At 39.3% G+C, this 15,234-nt stretch overlaps 1 long non-coding RNA gene across 3 annotated transcripts in view; it reads right to left on the bottom strand.

The window, feature by feature from the left end:
- LOC129540890 (uncharacterized) overlaps positions 1–15,234 on the bottom strand; it is a 52,063-nt gene that overhangs the window by 13,439 nt on the left and 23,390 nt on the right. For all 3 annotated transcript variants that reach the window (XR_016037218.1, XR_008682722.2, XR_016037217.1), the window contains exon 2: positions 14,725–14,884. This is a non-coding gene — a long non-coding RNA (uncharacterized LOC129540890). The remainder of the gene's footprint in view (positions 1–14,724; positions 14,885–15,234) is intronic.

The following is a 15,234-nucleotide window of genomic DNA, read 5'->3' on the forward strand; positions in this document are numbered from 1 at the left end:
AGGTAAAATTTTAAAAATTGATCTAGATGCATCCTGAGCACATTTGTGAATTAAGAGAATAAAGACAAGAATTTTTCAGGCATTCAGGTTAAAAAAATAATAATTTACTTACAAAGGTGCAGAAATTAGTCTAATCTCTGACTTCTTTGCAATGCTAACTGCCAGAAAAACAGTGCAACTCTATGAACAAACTTTTGATGGAAAAGGATTGTGATCTATGAAATTTGTATCTAACCATGTTGTTATTGATTACTGTTGCCTATATTAGTCAAAGACATGGTCAGATAGTCAAGGATTCAGAAAATAGATCAGCCGGTGATCTTTTCTTAGGCATTATTTGAAGACAGATACTGACCAATTGATGAAATAATCCAAATTAACAACACATGTACAAAGGAGTAGGGCTCCCTTTCACAGTTTGGAACCACAGTTTGGGAATTCAGAAGATTGCGTGTGTTGTCTGGGACACTGTGTAGTTCTGAGACGACTTGGCCTTTGTGAGAGATTTTGTTGGTTGCTACCCAACATCTTCCTTCCTTCTCCCTTTCCAGCACCACCCTGATTTTGTTTGTATCCATCCCTTTACATAACCATGATCTTCAAAGAAAGCTAGCTTCCCCCAGACACAGGTTATAAACTGTGATTGGGCTACTTCAAGTCTGCGATTGATTTACATATGGACATACAACATAAACCTGGTCAATAAGACATAATGGAAGTCTGTAGGTAGAAACTTCTAGAAACCTTTCCACACTTTTAAAAAGTGACACCTCATAGAAGACAGGTTCATCTTCCTTGGTCATTGCCATGTCTGGAAACTGCTGCACTCACAACATAGCACTGAGAGGAACTGGCCGGAGGACCAGGCCAAAACATGAAGGATGGCAAAGTTGGAAGAGGAAAAGAACCTAGGTCCTTGCTGACATCACTGATTAGCTGAGTTAACCACACCTGGGCCTTCAATGTAATACTAGATGTATTTGTTATTTAACACAAATAAGCCATATTTTTTGGTCACTTCAAGTGAAAAGCATCCCAAGTGACACAACCCTGAAGTATTAGCTTAGCTATTCCTCTACTGCTCCCATTCTTCTCTCAATACCAAGAAGCATATTTCTTGAGCCATATCCTTTAACCTATGGTTCCTATGGAATTTCTTACTTTATTTGATGATCACTTATAACAATAACTGGTGCTGTTCTTGTCCAGATTTTTCTAACAATGGCTAAGTTTATTACATAATGAAGACCCTGTGCCAAGAAAATTACTAAACAAAAGGTCTTTTCTCTCCTTTTCACAAAAGCAGCATTGCATAGAATGACATAATGAACTTTTTCATTGCTAAAGAACTTGAGAAATGATTTTAATGCATCTTTAAGCCTCGTGTTAAATGACCTAACTCATTGGAACTTTTTTAATGAAGAAAAGCAATAAATCATCTGAGGACAGACATTATATATCATCTCATGTCTCTTCTTAAATTATGTGATTTGTGAATATTCCTGTATTAAATGACACTTAAAATCAACATATATTATCCCAGCTCAGTAAATGCATAGAAACAAAGAAAATAAATTCTTTAGGATGACCCTTTCTGCATGTTGGGGCATAGTTGATTGTTATTTTCTCCTTTAAACTTACAAGTACTTGTATTCACTTTTGTCATATCTCTTCCTTCCTTTGTGAGTACATGATCTTCCTTCACCAAAGAAGTACATGGAAGCCCCTCACTTTCCTGGAGCAAATGGGACATTCTCCCTCCTCTCAGCTCCAAAGAACAATTATGTATTCTTTCCCAATTCAGATTTTCCTGGATTAGGTTTCCATCTTCAAGCTCAAGCAAGATCTCCTACCTCGAGGCTGTGGAATTGGCCTCTCTCCCTTGGTGCCCTTGATGTACCCACAACTCTGAGGATTGTCCTACCATGAACACTAAGTCCTATATTTCACCTCTGCTCTAACTTCCTCCAATAACTGGTTTCTTGCCATTCCCCTTTGGAATTCTTTATCTGGCTCCTTTCCTGGATTGCAACCTGACTAGAAATGCTGGGTCGGGAAGATACCCTGGAGGAGGGTGTGACAACCCACTCCAGGATTCATGCCTTTAGAATCCCATGAACAGAGGAGCTTGGTGGGATACAGTCCCTGGAGTCACAAAGAGTCAGACATGACTGAAGTGACTTAGCAGCAGCAGCAACCCTTTATTGTTTGTGGTAAAAATTAAAGAGCAAAGAAATGGAGGTGTTCTCCAAGCCTTTTATCTTTATCCAAACAGGATATTATCTTGCACTAGTAGCACTCAGAGTTCTGGACAGTTCTGACAAAACGTGGTCCACTGAAGAAGGGAATGGCAAACCACTTCAGTATTCTTGCCTTTACAACCCCATGAACAATATGAAAAGACAAAAAGAAATGACAGTGAAAGATGAACTCCCCTGGTTGGTAGATGCCCAATATGCTACTGGAGAAGAGTAGAGAAATAACTCCAGAAGAATGAAGAGACAAAGCCACAGGAAAAATAATGCTCACTTGTGGATGTGACTGGTGATGGAAGTAAAGTCAGATGCTGTAGAGAACAATATTGCATAGGAACCTGGAATGTTAGGTCCATGAATAAGGTAATCCCAAGGTAAATTGGAAGTGGTTAAACAGGAGATAGCAAGAGTGAACATCGACATTTTAGGAATCAGCCAACTAAAATGGACCGGAATGTGTAAATTTAATTTAGATGGCCATGGACAGGAAGGCCTGGCGTGCTGTGATTCATGGGGTCGCGGAGAGTCGGACACAACTGAGCGACTGAACTAAACTGAACTGATATATCTACTATTGTAGGCAAGAATCCCTTAGAAGAAATGGAATAGCCCTCATAGTCAACAAAAGAGTCCGAAATGAAGTACTTGGATGCAATCTCAAAAACAACAAAATGATCTCTGTTCGTTTCCAAGGCAAACCATTCAATATCACAGTAATCCAAGTCTATGCCCTGACCAGTAATGCTGAAGAAGCTGAAGTTGAATGGTTCTATGAAGACCTAAAGACCTTTTAGAACTAACACCTCAAAAAGATGTCCTTTTCATTATAGGGGACTGAAATGAAAAAGTTGGAAGTTAAGAGATACCTGGTGTAACAGACAAGTTTGGTCTTAGAGTACAAAATGAAGCAGGGCAAAGTTTAACAGAGTCATGCCAAGAGAACACATTGGTCATAGCAAACACCCTCTTCCAACAACACAAGGGACAACTCTATACAAGGACATCACCAGATGGTTGATATCAATATCAGATTGATTATATTCTTTGCAGCCAAAGATAGAGAAGCTCTACAGAGTCAGCAAAAACAAGACTGGGAGCTAACTGTGGCTCAGATCATGAACTCCTTACTGCCAAATTCAGACTTAAATTGAAGAAAGTAGGGAAAACCACTAGATCATTCTGATATGACCTAAATCAAATCCCTTTCAATTATACAGTGGAAGTGACAAATAGATTCAAGGATTAGATTTGATAGACACAGTACCTGAAGAACTATGGGCAGAGGTTCATGACATTGTACAGGAGGCAGTGATCAAGACCATGCCCAAGAAAAAGAAATGCAAAAAGGCAAAATGGTTGCCTGAAGAGGCCTTACAAATGGCTGAGAAAAGAAAAGAAGCCAAAGGCAAAGGAGAAAAGGAAAGATATATTCATCTGAATGCAGAGTTCCAAAGAATACCGAGGAGAGATAAAAAAGGCTTCCTCAGTGATCAGTGCAAAGAAATAGGGAACATTTCATGCAAATATGGGCACATTAAAGGACAGAAACAGTATGGACCTAACAGAATCGGAAGATCTTAAGAAGAGGTAGCAAGAATACATAGAAGAACTATACAAAAAAAATCTTAATGACCCAAATAACCACGATGGTGTGGTCACTCACCTAAAGCCAGACATCCTGGTATGCGAAGTCAAGTGGGCCTTAGGAAGCATCACTATGAACAAAGCTAGTGGAGGTGATGGAATTCCAGTTGAGCTATTTCAAATTCTAAAAGATGATGCTGTGAAAGTGTTGCACTCAATATGCCAGCAAATTTGGAAAACTCAGTAGTGGTCACAGGAATGGAAAATGTCAGTTTTCATTCCAACCCCAAAGAAAGGTAATGCCAAAGAAAGCTCAAACTACTGCATAATTGCACTCATCTCACACACTAGCCAAGTAATGCCCAAAATTCTCCAAGCCAGGCTTCAACAGTACCTGAACTGAGAACTTTCAGATGCTCAAGCTGGATTTAGAAAAGCCAGAGGAACCAGAGATCAAATTGCCAACATCCGGGGGATCATAGAATAAGCAAGAAATTTCTAGAAAAACATCTACTTCTCCTTTATTGAATACACCAAAGCCTTTGACTGTGTGGATCACAAAAATCTGTGGAAAATTCTTCAAGAGATGAGAATATCAGATCACCCTACCTGCCTCCTGAGAAATCTGTATGCAGGTCAAGAAGCAACAGTTAGAACCAGACATGAAACAATAGACTGGTTCCAAATTGGGAAAGGAGTAAGTCAAGGCTGTAAATTGTCACCCTGATTATTTAACTTATAGACAGAGTACATTATGAGAAATGCCAGGCTGGATGAAGCATAAGCTGGAATCAAGATTGCTGGGAGAAATATCAATAACCTCTGATGTACAGATGACACCACCCTTATGGCAGAAAGTGAAGAAGAACTAAAAAAGCCTCTTGATGAAAGTGAAAGAGGAGAGTGAAAAAGTTGGCTTAAAACTCAACATTCAAAAATCTAAGATCATGGCATCTGGTCCCATCACTTCATGGCAAATAGATTGGGAAAAAATGGAAACAGTGAGAGACTTTCTTTTCTTGGGCTCCAAAATCACTGCAGATGGTGATTGCAGCCATGAAATTAAAAGACGTTTGCTCCTTGAAAGAAGAGCTATGACAATCCTAACCAGCATATTAAAAAGCAGAGACATTACTTGCCAAAAAATGTCCATCTAGTCAAAGCTATGGTTTTTCCAGTAGTCATGTATGGATGTGAGAGTTGGACCATAAAGAAAGCTTAGCGCCAAAGAATCGATGATTTTGAACTGTGGTGTTGGGAAAGACTCTTAAGAGTCCCTTGTACTGCAAGGAGATCAAACCAGTCAATCCTAAAGGAAAGCAGTACTGAATATTCATTGGAAGGACTGATGCTGAATTTGAAGCTCCAATACTTTGGCCACCTGATGTGAAGAACAGACTCATTGGAAAAGACCCTGATGCTGGGAAAGGATGAAGGCGGGAGGAGAAGGGAACGACAGAGGATGATATGATTAGATGGCATCTCCAACTCGATGGATGTGAGTTTGAGCAAGCTTCAGGAGTTGATGATGGACAGGGTAGCCTGGCATGCTGCAGTCCCTGGGGTTTCAAAGAGTTGGACACAACTGAGTGACTGAACTGAACTGAGCACTCAGAATGTAAAACACTTCAGGCAAGAACATTTGTTGAGCACACAACCTGGAGGTCAACTTGACTCTTCAGTGACTTCTTTGATCAACATGGTCCCTAAAATGCATTTAATTCTCTCCTGGTGCACTTGTACCTCGGGGGGAGATAGAATTGGCTTTGATTGGCTGATATTTAGTTCCTACAAGGATCTCTTCTAACCCTCCATGAGATGCTAAACACCATTTGATCCCAAGATTGGCAGGGCCACTCCACTTGGGCAGATTCTGACTATAACAGGTACAAATAATCATTTGTTTTGAGGATGCCTTTTTGATGTGAAGGAACAGAAGTTTGACTCAAGCCAGTTCAAAAAAAAAAAAAAAGGGAATCAACTTTTAAAGAGAAACATGAAGCAAAAAGGGATCAGTAATGGCACAGGGATTCAAGGACAGAAGCTATTGTATATCTGGGCCCATGGGCAAAGGAACCAGGAACTGAAAATCTACAAGGAAAAGAGGCCACTCCCCTTCGGCAAGGCATCTGCCTCTTTCTGAATGACTGTCCCATTCTCCTACCTAAGCTGGTCAGCTTCTTCTTCTTACCCATACATTCAATTCCCTCATAACTTTGAAATACCTTTAGTTTATCATGGCCACCTAGGACCCTACCTAATGGCAACTCTTGATATAACTATTTGGCTTTTGTCTTCACTATTCATTAGCTTAGTTTTATAATAGCTATAATATAAACGAGTAATAACAGAGAATAATGAAACCCTCAAAGCCCATCATCCAGTTTGCAGGTGTCAACATTTTGCTAAGTATCTTATTAGAATTCTTTACACTGAATTATATTTTGTCTCTTTTTAATAAAAAGCATTTATTGGTTAAATTAAATGTAAGGCAACAGAAACTCAGTCATGTACAAAATAGTGAACAGTTTCTGTTTTTAAAATGTCTTCTTTAATCTTCCCTTTCCCCGGTTTGCCCAGTTCAATGACCCAACTTGCTTAGAAAAATAACAAGCCTTTTCCAAAAGAAACAACATTTAAATCAAGGAAAATCCTTACAACAACAGTGTTTTAAACGTGATTGTTTTAAGGCTCTGATATTTCCGACAGGCTGAGTTTTTGGAACCTTGAATTGGGGTGCTTCATCACTCAGGGGACTAATCCTTCAGGGGATTTGGATAGCTGCTGGGAGAGGTTATTTTGCCTTTGAACTATGATACCTCTTCAACAAAAAGGAGGTTTCCATTATTATTGTTTACACTGGAACTCTAGTGACAGACAGCTACTATTAATCATTTACTTATTCTACAACTCTTCATTGGAAGCTGGTATGGCCCAAAGAATTATGGTTGAGACACAACTGAAATGAGACAACCAGAACTCCTGCTGTTTGGGGACAAACATTTGATTTTTAGTATTATGGCAGAGTTCAGATTGGTATCTGATTTAGGATCTGATTTTACCATATTTAAAAGAAGTAGACAATTTTCATTTGTAAAATTGTATGAAAAATAGGAGATACCTCAACTGGTTATAGTTTGAATGTACTAGAATATCCCATAGTCAATAAAAGTCCTTAAACCTATATTATCATTTTCTTAAATATTCTAGCTCATTTCCAAATAACAGCTTTTTAAACCCATAGCTAAACATTCAATGATTAGCATATCTGCATGTAGCAGCTGCTACATGATTTGCGTGAATTGGGAAGTCATGATTTTCCCTTTCTTCTTCTTAACTGCCTTTCTAAAAACAACTCAAGAGAGCAATGAAGAGTTAGTGAATTCTGTCCTTCATGATTTTATTGATGGTGGTGAATATTATGACAGTTTTAATCTTATTTTCAAATTGTTTCTGCCCATAAAATATTCCCATACATTATTAGATAACTCTTAGCTGCTCTATAAGCAGAGATATGACTTTTTTGGTAATGCCATGAGACTCCAATGGTAGCAATTCCAACACACAGAGATGTTCCTTCTAATTTTCCCTGTCTATAAGACAATTCCTAAACACTGTGTTCCAGCACTGCTGGAACAAACGGTCATTAAGATAGGTGATATTATTGGGTTTTAGTTTATTCTTTTTGAAATCTTACAAAGACATTTGTTTTCTTGAATAAAAATATCTCAAGTTTCCATAGTTATACACTATCTGTCATTGAAATGCAATTATAGCTACAATCAGGAATGAAAGGACATCTTAGGCAAACAAAAGGATTATAAGGGAATACTATGAACAACTGTATGTCAACAAAAGTAGACAACTTAGATGAAATGTACAAATTCCTAGAAAGACACAGACTATAGAAACTGACTCAAGAATAAATGCAAAATCTGAATAGACTTATACCAAGTAAAGAGATAAAATTGATAATTTTAAAACTTCTCTTAAAGAAATGCTCAGGCTTAGAAAAAGAGGGAGAAAGGAATCAAAGCTTACCAGTATGAAAAAATTCATCAAATCACAAAGGAAGACAGCAAGAAAGAAAGAAAAGAACAAGGAAAACTATAAAACAGCCAGAAAACAATTTTGAAAATGACAATTGTAAATCCTTACCTATCAATAATATTTTAAATGAAAAAAAAATAATATTTTAAATGGATTAAACTCTCCAGTCAAAATATATAGAGTATAGCCGGATGGATGAAAAAAAAAGATTGAATAATATGTCACTCACAAAAGACTCACTTTACCTTTAAGGACATACATAGACTGAAAGTATAGAGCTGATAAAAGATATTCCATGCAAATGGTAACTGAAAGAGAGCAAGGGTGGCTATACTTACATCAGACAAATAGACTGTAAGTCAGAAACTGTCATGAGACAAATAAAGTCACTATGTAATGATACAGGGGTCAATTTATCAAGAGGATATAACAATTATAAATATATACATGCACCCAACATCAGAATACTTAAATGCATAAAGCAAATATTAATGGAACTGAAGGCAGAAATAGATAGCAACAGAGTAATAGCAGAGGACTTTAATACCCTATGTTCGACCATGGATAGAACATCCAGACAGAAAATCAACAAGGAAATGTTGTACGCGAACTATACTTTAGACCAAATGGACCTAACAGACATAACAGAACATTTCATCAAACAAATTCTTTTTAAGCACACATGAAATATCCTTCAGAATAAATCATGTTAGGTCACCAAACAAGTCTTAGCCAATTTAAGAATATTGAAATCATCCTAAGTATCTTTTATGACCACAATGGAATGAAATTAGAAATCAACTATAAGAGGAAATAGAAAAGTCATAACTGTGTGGAAATTAAACAATATACTCCTGAACAACCAATGGTCAAAGAAAAAACCAAGAGAGAAATTTTTAAAATACCTTGAGACAAATGAGAATGGAAACACAACATACTAAAATTTATGGAATGCAACACAGTTCTAAGTGGGAGGTTTATAGCAATAAATGCCTACATTAAAAGGGGGCAAGATCTCAAATAAGTAGCCTAACTTCACACCTCAAGGAACTAGAAAAAGACGAGCAAACTAACATAAAGTTAGTGTATGGAAGGAAATAATAAAGAACAGAAAATAAATAAATGAAATAGGAAAAAACAATAGAAAAAAATCAATGAAACTAAGAGTTTTTTTGGTTTTGTTTTTTGGCTTTGTTGGGTCTTTGTTACTGTGTGGGCTTTTCTCTAGTTGCAGCAAGTGGGGCTCCTGCAGCAAGTGCGGGCTTCTCATTGCAATGACTTCTCTAGGTGTGGAACACAGACTCTCGGATGCATGGGCTTCAGTCGCTGTGGCGCATGGACTCAGTAGATGGGGATCCCTGGTTCTAGAACATAGGTTAAGGTTGCTATGAGTTGCTCTAGTTGTGGCATACAGGTTTAGTTGCTCCTCGGCATGGGGGATCTTCCCAGACCAGGAATCAAACTCATGTCTGCATTGGCAGGCAGATTCTTTACCAGTGAGTTACTGGGGAAGCCCAATAGTTGGTTTTTTAAAAAAACTAAAATAGATAAACTTTTAGCTATATTAAGAAAAAAAAAAGAAGGCTCAAATGAATAAAATTATAAATGAAAGAAAAAAGAAAGTGAAGTTGCTCAGTCGTCTCCAACTCTTTGAGACCCCATGGACTGTAGCCTACCAGGGTCCTCTGTCCATGGGATTTTCGAGGCAAGAATACTGGAGTGGGTTGCCATTTCCTTCTCCAGGGGATCTTCCCAACCCAGGGATCGAGCCCAGGTCTCTTGCATTGCGGGCAGACGCTTTACCATCTGAGCCACCAGGGAAGCCCAAATAAATGAAAGAGGAGACATTATAACCAATACCACAGAAATACAAAGGCTCATAAGGGACTACTATGAACATTTACACACCAACAAATTGAACAACTGAAAAGAAATGGATGAATTCTTAGAAACGTATAACCTATCACTGAGGTTATGAAGAAACTGAATAATGAAGAGAGAAAAAATCTGAGCAAGTCAATAATGAATAAGAAGATTGAGTCAGTAAAAACAAAGAAACAAACAAAAAAACCTCCCAGCAAATAAAAGCCCAGGACCTGATGACTTCACTGGTGATTTCTGCCAAACTGTTGACAAAGAATTGATACCAATGCTTCTCAAACTTTTTCAAAAAATTTAGTTGGAATGTATCCAACTAAAAACCTTCAGGACAGCAAAGGAAACATAAAACAGTGTGAAGCAACAACCTACAGAATGGGAGAAAATATTTGGGAATCATACATCTGATCAGGGGTTAATATCCAAAATATATAAGGAACTCAAAAACCTCATAGCAAGAAAACAACCCAATTTTAAATAAAGGACCAAAATAGATACAAATGGCCAAAGGTATATGAAAAAATACTCAATATCATTATTCATCAGTTCAGTTCAGTTCAGTTCAGTCGCTCAGTCGTGTCCGACTCTTCGCGACCCCATGAATCACAGCACGCCAGGCCTCCCTGGCAAATGCAAATCAAAACCACAATGAGAGATCATCTCACATCTATTAGGGATAGCTGTTATCAAGCAGACAACAAATAGCAAGTGTTGGTGTTCTGGTAAGAATATAAATTTGTATGACCATTATGGAACACAGTATGTAGGTTTCGTTTTTTTTTTTTAAAAAAAAAAAGAAGACGAAGAACTACCTTGTGATCCAGCAATCCCACTTTTAAGTATATAGCCAAAGATGAAACCAGGATCTTAAAGAGCTATCTGCACTCCCATGTTCATTGCACCACTATTCACAAAGGCAAGACTTGGCAACAACCCAAGTATCCATTGACAAATAGATAAACAAGATGTTATATATGTATATAAGTAAAATTTAACTCTGAGAAAGGAGGAAATGCTGCCATTTGCTACAACATAGATAAACCTGGAGGACATTATGTTAAGTAAAATAAGTAAGACAGATAAAGACAAATGCTGTATGATCTAACTTACATGTGGAATCTAAAAAAAAAAAATTGTGGAACTTACAGAAGCAGAGGGTACAAAAGAACTGGAAGGGTGGGATTGGGAATTGGGAGATGCTAGATGGCAACCCACTCCAGTGTTCTTGCCTGGAGAATCCCAGGGACGGGAGAACCTGGTGGGCTGCCGTCTATGGGGTCACACAGTCGGACACGACTGACGCGACTTAGCAGCAGCAGCAGCAGTCAAGGGTACAAAGTTGCAATCAGGTAGGATGAACAGAATTAAGTCTAGAGCCCTACTGTACAGGCATAGGACTATACTCATGGTATCGTATCAATCATTGTAAATAGGCTGAGAGAGTAGATTTCAGGTGACAACATCACATCCACAAAAAACGGCAGCTGTAAGGAGATGCTACATTAATTTCTTGCCTGTAGTAATCATTTCACTAGGAATGCTGCTGCTGCTGCTGCTGCTAAGTCACTTCAGTCGTGTCTGACTCTGTGTGACCCCATAGACGGAAGCCCAACAGGCTCCCCCGTTCCTGGGATTCTCCAGGCAAGAACACTGGAGTGGGTTACCATTTCCTTCTCTAATGTGTGAAAGTGGAAAGTGAAAACTGAAAGTGAAGTCGCTCAGTCGTGTCCGACCCTTAGCAACCCCACGGACTGCATCCCACCAGGCTCCTCCATCCATGGAATTTTCTAGGCAAGAGTACTGGAGTGGCTTGCCATTGACTTCTCCGTCACTAGGAATACAAGATATCAAATCACCATGGTATACACCTTCAGTTCAGTTCAGTTCAGTCGCTCAGTTGTGTCCGACTCTTTGCGACCCCACGAATCACAGCACGCCAGGCCTCCCTGTTCATCACCAACTCCCAGAGTTCACTCAAACTCACGTCCACAGAGTCGGTGATGCCATCCAGCCATCTCATTCTCTGTCGTCCCCTTCTCCTCCCGCCCCCAACCTTTCCCAGCATCAGAGTCTTTTCCAGTGAATCAACTCATCGCATGAGGTGGCCAAAGTATTGCAGCTTCAGCTTTAGCTCAGTCCTTCCAATGAACACCCAGGATTGATCTCCCTTAGAATGGACTGGTTGGATCTCCTTGCAGTCCAAGGGACTCTCAAGAGTCTTCTCCAGCACCACAGTTCAAAAGCATCAATTCTTCGGTGATCAGCTTTTTTCACAGTCCAACTCTCACATCCATACATGACCACGGGAAAAACCATAGCCTTGACTAGACGGACCTTGGTTGGCAAAGTAATGTCTCTGCTTTTTAATATACTATCAAGGTTGGTCATTACTTTCCTTCCAAGGAGTAAGCGTCTTTTAATTTCATGGCTGCAATCAGCATCTGCAGTGATTTGGGAGCCCCAAAAATTAAAGTCTGACACTGTCTCCACTGTTTTTCCATCTATTTCCCATGAAGTGATGGGACCAGATGCCATGATCTTTGTTTTCTGAATGTTGAGCTTCAAGCCAAACTTTTCTCTCTCCTCTTTCATCAAGAGGCTTTTGAGTTCCTCTTCACTTTCTGCCATAAGGGTAGTGTCATCTGCATATCTGAGGTTATTGATATTTCTCCCAGCAATCTTGATTCCAGGTTGTGCTTCTTCCAGCCCAGTGTTCCTCATGACGTACTCTGCATATAAGTTAAATAAGCAAGGTGACAATATACAACCTTGACGTACTCCTTTTCCTATTTGGAACCAGTCTGTTGTTCCATGTCCAGTTCTGACTGTTGCTTCCTGACCTGCATACAGGTTTCTCAAGAGGCAGGTCAAGTGGTCTGGTATTCCCATCTCTTTCAGAATGTTCCACAGTTTATTGTGATCCACACAGTCAAAGGCTTTGGCATAGTCAACAAAGCAGAAATAGATGTTTATCTGGAACTCTCTTGCTTTCTCCATGATCCAGCAGATGTTGGCAATTTGATCTCTGGTGCCTCTGCCTTTTCTAAAACCTGCCTGAACATCTGGGAGTTCACGGTTCACATATTGCTGAAGCCTGGTTGGAGAATTTTGAGCATGACTTTACTAGCGTGTGAGATGAGTGCAATTGTGCGGTAGTTTGAGCATTCTTTGGCATTGCCTTTCTTTGGGATTGGAATGAAGACTGACCTTTTCCAGTCCTGTGGCCACTGCTGAGTTTTCCAAATTTGCTGGCATATTGAGTGCAGCACTTTCACAGCATCATCTTTCAAGATTTGAAATAGATCAACTGGAATTCCATCACCTCCACTAGCTTTGTTCGTAGTGATGCTTTCTAAGGCCCACTTGACTTCACATTCCAAGATGTCTAGCTCTAGGTCAGTGATCACGTTATCATGACTATCTTGGTCGTGAAGATCTTTTTTGTACAGTTCTTCTGTGTATTCTTGTCACCTCTTCTTAATATCTTCTGCTTCTGTTAGGTCCATACCATTTCTGTCCTTTATTGAGCCCATCTTTGCATGAAATGCTCCCTTGGAATCTCTAATTTTTTTGAAGAGATCTCTTGTTTTTCCCATTCTGTTGTTTTCCTTTATTTCTTTGCATTGATCGCTGAGGAAGGCTTTCTTATTTCTCCTTGCTATTCTTTGGAACTCTGCATTCAGATGCTTATATCTTTCCTTTTCTCCTTTGCTTTTCGCTTCTCTTCTTTTCACAGCTATTTGTAAGGCCTCCTCAGACAGCCATTTTGCTTTTTTGCATTTCTTTTCCATGGGGATGGTCTTGGTCCCTGTCTCCTGTACAATGTCACGAACCTCTGTCCATAGTTAATCGGGCACTCTATCTATCAGATCTAGTCCCTTAAATCTATTTCTCACTTCCACTGTATAATCATAAGGGATTTGATTTAGGTCATATCTGAATGGTCTAGTGGTTTTCCCTACTTTCTTCAATTGAAGTCTGAATTTGGCAATAAGGAGTTCATGATCTGAGCCACAGTCAGCTCCTGGTCTTGTTTTTGCTAACTGTATACAGCTTCTCCATCTTTGGCTGCAAAGAATATAATCAATCTGATTTCCGTGTTGACCATCTGGTGATGTCCATGTGTAGAGTCTTCTCTTGTGTTGTTGGAAGAGGGTGTTTGCTATGACCAGTGCGTTCTCTTGGCAAAACTCTATTAGCCTTTACCCTGCTTCATTCCGTGCTCCAAGGCCAAATTTGCCCGTTACTCCGGGTGTTTCTTGACTTCCTACTTTTGCTGTATACAATTTTTATTTTAAAATACATTAATATAAATTGGATTAAAAAAAGAAGTCAGTTCAGCAAAACTTAGTGATGGCGCTGTAGGGTAAAAGATGACATGGTAGGAGGGTAGGGTGTTTTGAAAATGAAAGTGAAAGTCACTCAATCATGTCTGACTCTTTGCAACCCCCTGAATTTTCCAGGCCAGAAAACTGGAGTGGGTAGCCTTTCCCTTCCCCAGGGGACCTTCCCAACCCAGGGATCGAACCCAGGTATCCCACATGGCAGGCAGATTCTTTAAGGTGTTTTAGGGGAGTACAAAGGAAGAGTAGCACATGTAGAGGCATGTGGAATCTTACAGATTGTTATAAGGATTATGGCTTTTCTTCTGAGCTGGAAGGGGAGCTATAAGTGAGATGATTAATTAAATTATCTGATTTACATTTTAATAGACTGCAGGCAGACAGTAGCAAGAAGACCAGTTGGGAGGCTGTTGCAGTGACCCAGGCTCAAGACAGTAAAGTGGCTTAGAGTGGCCATGGAGGAGGTCGTGAGGAATGATTAATTAGCATCTGCGTATGTTGTAAGTAGGAACTGACAGAATTTGCTGACAGATCCCATGGGACATATGACAGAAAGAAGGAAGTCAATAAAGGAGAAATAAAAATGGGTTTATATATGTAAAATGTTTACTTACCATGTGTGTGTGCTAGTCACTCAGTCGTGTCTGACTCTTTGTGACTCCATGGACTTCAACACGCCAGGCTCCTCTGTCCACAGAATTCTCTAGGCAAGGATACTGGTACCATTCCCTTCTCCAGGGGATCTTCCCAACCCAGGGATCAAATTCCGGTCTCCTGCATTGCAGACAGATTCTTTACCATCTGAGCCATAGAGCCTGGTTTATAGAAATTAATGACTCAATTTCAGCTGTTATTATTATTACTACTTCCTGTTATGAGAGTTATGGAAAGTAAAGTATGGATCCTATAAATAGTATCGAGAATAACGTATTTATAAAACTATTAAACTTTGAGAGATTCATCCCAACAGTAATTGTGTCTCTCCCCAAGCCTGGGTGATGGACTGGTGAGAAAGCTTCAAACCTCAGAGATTAATTAAATGACTTATCCAGGTCCTTGCTAAGTCTGTTAAACAAGATCGACAAGTAGCCACACTCTTTGTTTCCCAGTACTTAGAATCTTAC

This window comes from Moschus berezovskii, chromosome 4 (genome assembly GCF_049115385.1).
Source record: "Moschus berezovskii isolate FMDL1 chromosome 4, NW_MosBer_1.0, whole genome shotgun sequence".
NCBI lineage: Eukaryota > Metazoa > Chordata > Mammalia > Artiodactyla > Moschidae > Moschus > Moschus berezovskii.